General features: G+C 50.8%; 4 non-coding genes across 4 annotated transcripts; 3 read left to right on the plus strand and 1 right to left on the minus strand.

The window, feature by feature from the left end:
- The first annotated feature begins 198 nt into the window (after positions 1 to 198).
- Positions 199 to 280, plus strand: trnas-cga (transfer RNA serine (anticodon CGA)). Its single transcript has one exon. It is a non-coding gene; the product is annotated as a tRNA-Ser (tRNA).
- A 957-nt stretch (positions 281 to 1237) lies between these two features.
- On the plus strand, positions 1238 to 1308 carry trnag-gcc (transfer RNA glycine (anticodon GCC)). The gene has a single exon. It is a non-coding gene; the product is annotated as a tRNA-Gly (tRNA).
- A 2945-nt stretch (positions 1309 to 4253) lies between these two features.
- On the plus strand, positions 4254 to 4372 carry LOC148632812 (5S ribosomal RNA). The gene has a single exon (XR_015934202.1). It is a non-coding gene; the product is annotated as a 5S ribosomal RNA (ribosomal RNA).
- A 637-nt stretch (positions 4373 to 5009) lies between these two features.
- On the minus strand, positions 5010 to 5173 carry LOC148632813 (U1 spliceosomal RNA). The gene has a single exon (XR_015934185.1). It is a non-coding gene; the product is annotated as a U1 spliceosomal RNA (small nuclear RNA).
- Between the last annotated feature and the right edge of the window lie 827 nt (positions 5174 to 6000).

The following is a 6000-nucleotide window of genomic DNA, read 5'->3' on the forward strand; positions in this document are numbered from 1 at the left end:
TTTGACATCCGGACGGGGAGACTTTATCATTTGAACGTGAAGCCAGCCTTAAACCCTCTGAGGCGTGTCTGTCTGCCGGCACGTATTTTGTCAAAGGTATTTATTTTTTTTAACGGAGAGTGACTTTGAAAAGGTTTCCGCAGCCACGTCGCACGCCGTGTTAGATTAAAGGAGGAATGCGGCGATGGCGAACTCGCTGTAGTCGTGGCCGAGTGGTTAAGGCGATGGACTCGAAATCCATTGGGGACTCCCCGCGCAGGTTCGAATCCTGCCGACTACGGCATCTGCCGCACGTCTCCTTGTGCCTGTGCGGCAAAGGCGAAGTGCTGCTTCTCCTTTCCTGGTACTATAAAAACGCTGAATTGCTTGGCCCCACTGCCATGGAAATGAGTTCTTCAGATAACCACACATCTTGCGTTCGCACCTCTGGTGTTCTACTTATGCCTTTGAAAACCTAAAGAATAAAACTGAAAGAACCGACACAATATGTAGGTGCTCGTAAAGCACGCATTAAAGAACTGTTAACAGCAAGGGTTTCAGTGGGTTAACTGAGGAGAAGGCGTGATCGCTAATTGTTGACTTTTTATTTGGTGTTAGAAACACTCTTACTGTGCATGACGTGCAACAAATGTAGCCACAGAAATTGCATCACGCTTTCATGTATGCTATTGCAGACACCAACGTTGCCTAGATATAAAACCGAAATAGCCGTGGGTTTGCTTGCTGGTCTGAAGGATCTCTCTTCGAATCTCTATCATCTGTCAATTGAAGTAAAAGGTGCTGCAATCTGATACGTTCAGAATCAAACCCGCAGCTGTTGTTCGACTTTATTTCTTGACTAATTACAACTGAGTGTCGCATGAGCAGTTACGTAAACTTGTCTGATATATTTGAACACAAATGCCGTTCTTCAATTAAAACTAACAGTACATTGTCAGGGACATTCAGTTCTATACAAACAAGAGACAGACGAGAATATTTAGTATATAATAGACAGAAAGAGGTTCGAATCCTGCCGACTACGTTGTCCACCTCCTGTCTTTGTGTTTCGGCGCAAGCAAAGAAGCGTGCCTGTTTGGTGTTCCTGGTGGTTTTAAAACACCCAATCGCTTGTACCCGCTGCCTTGGAAATAAGTTCTTCAGCGTCCGCGAATGGCATTTTGCAGCTGGAAGCAGATGTCGACGCGTTTTGCACAGAGCACCAAAAAAGCGTCTTTTTTGAAGGCCCAGGCACTGAGCATTGGTGGTTCAGTGGTAGAATTCTCGCCTGCCACGCGGGAGGCTCGGGTTCGATTCCCGGCCAATACAGCGGCTTTTGCAGCGAGCGGCTCCATCACTTGCATCCCCTTGCAACTCGCAACTGAAAACCCACTGAAGCTAAGCAGGTGTGAGCCAGGTCAGTACCCGGATAAGGGTGAGCTACAGGGAAAAACAAAGCTTCCAGCTGGAAGCGGTGTTAATGGTGCCGGCGGGGGGGCATTCACCCTGAGGTCTGTGCGGGTCCCAATGCCCCAGCATAGTGACAGAGAAATAAACATGTTTGGGCACCCCCAATTAACTTCTGGGGCAGGAAAAGCACACTTTTCAAAACTTGTTTTTCAGCTCGAAATAAACGTGTTTTTTCAAACCTTGGAATCCCAATGTAACTGCCTGGCTCATTAGAGCCCACTGAGTCAGCCCTTAACCCCACTGTGCAGAAGTTGTCAAAACGGGTTTTTCAGCAGAAATAAACACGTTTGGGCAACTTTGGTCACCCCCATTTAACTTCTGGGGCAGGAAAAGCACACTTTTCAAAACGTGTTTTTCAGCTCGCTGTGACCTCTGTTTTACATTTCATCCTAAAGACAGCGCCCTTTTGCAACACAGCGTCTCTGTCACTATCATAAGTGACTGCCATCATAAGAATATGAGTCCAATATTTTAGAATATAGTCAGAATGACTTCTAACCTTACCTGTGGTGTCTTTAATCCCTATTGCTCAATGCATGGTGTACGTACTGCATAGATGTGTCTTGAGAATGAGGAATGGGCCCCTGAGACGGTCATTTACCTGTTTCACAAATGATCGTATTTTACTAGAGATTCTGTTTGGGATTCAGATGTGCATTCGGACAGCAATCCCTTTCAAGAAATGATACGTTCTGGATGAGGTCAAAGGTGCTGGAACACTGTATTTAGGATGTGTTTACAGTGATTGTGTGTCTCCTGCTTCAACGCAGTGATATATAGATGTGCTCCTGTAATTTATTGGTACAAGCCCAGGGCAGTAAGCAGTCTGAGGATTTATTTCCAGACGGCATAGAGCAGTGAAGCAGTGAAGTAGTGCAACACACTGGATCATTATATTATTAGAATCTATTCTACTTAAATTATTACATTATACACAATTTGAGTTCATTTTAAAAAGTAAAAGGTAATGAAAGGAATGCATTTTCATAAGAAAGATAATACCGATATGCATGTGATAATCTTCCTTATATCATGTAGTGTGTCATTTGGACACTTTATGGGCTTGAAATACAAAGAAAATCATGTTCTATGGTACAAGATAAATACAAAACGTAAGCTTTTATTTTAATTAGATTTGTTTATAAAGCATAAGCAATCATTTATTACATTAATATATGTGAAAATGACATTTTAGCATCATAATATTACATAAAGGTCTCTAGCTTCAACACAGTGATATATATATATGCTCAGTGATTTATTGGTACATGCCCAGGTCAATAATCAGAATGAGGATTTATTTCCAGACGGGCTACAGGTAGTGTTGTGAAATACTTCAACACACTGGATAAAAACCAAAGAAATGAAGATATGTAGCAATCACATTGTAACAGGGGTGACAGTGACAGTGACTTAATGCTTATACTAGTGGACTTTTGGTACCTTTAGGGTACGGAGCGAGCCGCAGGGAAGGCTCGCTCCGTGCGCACACGTCCTTTCGATGCCAGTCCAACAAGTGCTCCGCATTAGCTGCATCGGGGCTCCGGCGTGTCGCACCTCACCTCACCTCGCACTGCCCCCTCCTTGAATGTCTGCCGCTGGGCATGCCCTGCTCTCCTCCGCCTTATCTTATCGCGTGTGAGCACCGACAATGGCCACAATGCCGGGGAATGGCACCTGTAAAGTGTTAATTGGGGCACAGGAACAGCCCGTCTCGTCTCGGGGGGGGAGGCTTCAGAGACAATACAGCAAACACAGCGGGGCGGGGGAAGAAGACGACACCACACATGCGGGTACATTCAGCTCCGGCGGGAACGAGACATTTGTCGGTCTTTTCAAGTGCCGAGAGCCGAGCAATCCTTCACTTGTATCGTTTCTCCCCGGTGACTAGATCTGGCCCTGCGACTCTCGACTGGGCTCACCCCCGGGGCAGCCCAGCAGGTGTGAGCCTGGCCGGCACCCGGATGGGAGATTCCACCCCGGAAAACCTCCGGTTGCTGCTGCTCCTGCAAGAGGTGTGACTGGGACCAGTAGGGAGCGTTCACCCTGCGGGCTGTGTGGCTCTCTTACGCCCCAGCCTCCTGATGGCGACACTCTGCTGCACAAACAGGCGCCGTCCTTCGGGGGAGGCGTCAAACCGAGGTCCCGACCCTCCTTGGCCATTAGGAAACCCCAGGGCGTCTCTCAAAAAGAGACGCCGGGGGTGTCCCTCTGGTGTTAGTGCTCCCCTTTACCCATCAGTCGGGGTCTCCTCCTAATCCCCGTCTCACCTGTAACAATCAATGACGAGGCCCCCCTGTCCGTGAGATTTAGTACTCGCGCAAGAGACCGGGGGAAGAGCGCGAACGCGGTCCCCCGCCCCCCACAAAGTGCGCGCTCCGGGTTCCCTCTCGGGGCCCTGCAACACAGCGGAAGGGCAGCGAGAAGGAGCCTCTTGCTCTGACGGCGCAAGGCCACAAGAGGGCGGAGGCGCCGCGCGCCCGGCCGACGTGTTGGACCGGTGCGCTTTACGTGCTGAAATAAACACGCGAAAGCCCCGAAATGTTTCCAGAGTGCTGTGCACTGGAGGTTTTTGTCTGGTGAAGACTTGCCTGGTGCTCCTCCGTGCAGATTGTTTGTCCTCCTCCAGTGCGGGACGAGCCAACACAAGGGAGCGCATTCGCCAACATCCAGGCACGCAATGCGATTTGGAAAGCAGCTCCTTTCCAAAGAGTTGCACACGAACGATCCTTCAGTCCCGCTCGGGGGGCACGGAGCCCCCGCCACACACAGCTTCAAGTAGCGAGTCAGGCGCCCGGGCTTTCGCTTACGGCCACACCACCCTGAACAAGCCTGATCTCGTCTGATCTCGGAAGCTAAGCAGGGTCGGGCCTGGTTAGTACTTGGATGGGAGTCCGCCTGGGAATACCAGGTGCTGTAAGCTTTTGCTCTCCCGGCCAGCAGGGGTCGCCGTTGGTGCCGTAGGCTTTGGGAGGAAAACCTGCAGGATGGAAAGGTGATCTATAGCCTCATCTCTAGAGATGTTTTGTTTCTGTGGCATGTGTGTGACCCATATTCAAAAAAAAAAAACCCGTCTGTAAAACGAATATCGAAGCTGCCTCTAAATCTGCAAATGAAGATGAGTTGATAAACCATTCGTTTTTCGTATAACTAGACATATATTCATTTGTTACCGATTTCATTCATTGAGCACGGATACAATAGAGGTACAGCCATTCACTGTTTGACACGTCTGCACTGGTACAGAACCGAGCAATCAGAAAACGGGTGAAACTGTCTTTAGACTCAGCATACAGTACCGAGGCCCCCCATGACCAAATAAAGGCTAACCTCGATAATCAGCCTAAAGAACGCAGACTACAGCAAAACGACTGACTTTGAAAAGGGAATGAACGTCCGGAAGGAGTAGTGGAACTAGCTTGAGATGCTTCTCCGGACCCCTAACTAAAAGCCAGCGAGAACCAGCAGCGGCGTCCACTCCTGTCGAACCGGGATCCTTCCGCAGCCACGCAGCTCGTGGTGTCCTAACCCTCCCGTATCTGATTTTGGACCAAGCACATCAGGGGAGAGCGCGAACACAGTCCCCCACTACCAGAAATTATGCAGTCGAGATTCCCACATTTGGGGAATTCGCAGGGGTCAGCACAGCCGGAGTGCAATGGCCGAGCCTCGCCCTGGGTGAACCTCCTTCTTGATCAAGGTATCTCCCCTGCCAGGTAAGTATGAGTTAAACAGGCCCCTGCAAGCGGCCCGCACCCACAGCACAAATCGCACAGCCTAGGCCACCTCCTCGCCCCGCACGCCACCGCCTCCTGCTGGGCCCACTCTTTCACACACTCACACGCCACACTAACACTCAAAAGTGTGGGCAAAACGAGAAAACGAGCGCGCCGTTTCCTACACATCTGCAGTCGCCGTTGCGCATTCGCAGCATGTCCCGGGATGCAATTCGGCCTCATTTGCATAACTCCAGACCGGCAGATCGCCACGCAAGCTCGCGACGTGCGCCTGCCACACACCGAACAAACCTTTTCAGCAATTTCCAAAAAACGGGCCTGCTCGCCTGCCCACAAGGCTCCGTCTCTTACCTGCTCTCCAGAGCCTGCTGCCTTCTGTGCTTTTCTCTCGGCACCGCTGCAGTGCACACAACTCCTGCAGCGGGAGGGGGGGAGAAAGATCCCGCGCTCCGCAGCAGGGAAGGCTCGCTCCGTGCGCACACGTCCTTTCGATGCCAGTCCAACAAGTGCTCCGCATTAGCTGCGTCGGGGCTCCGGCGTGTCGCACCTCACCTCACCTCGCACTGCCCCCTCCTTGAATGTCTGCCGCTGGGCATGCCCCGCTCTCCTCCGCCTTATCTTATCGCGTGTGAGCACCGACAATGGCCACAATGCCGGGGAATGGCACCTGTAAAGTGTTAATTGGGGCACAGGAACAGCCCGTCTCGTCTCGGGGGGGCCGGCTTCAGAGACAATACAGCAAACACAGCGGGGCGGGGGAAGAAGACGACACCACACATGCGGGTACATTCAGCTCCGGCGGGAACGAGACATT

The sequence above is a fragment of the Lepisosteus platostomus genome, unplaced genomic scaffold (assembly GCF_059453375.1).
Source record: "Lepisosteus platostomus isolate fLepPlt1 unplaced genomic scaffold, fLepPlt1.hap1 Scaffold_59_H1, whole genome shotgun sequence".
In the NCBI taxonomy this organism is placed as follows: Eukaryota; Metazoa; Chordata; class Actinopteri; order Semionotiformes; family Lepisosteidae; genus Lepisosteus; species Lepisosteus platostomus.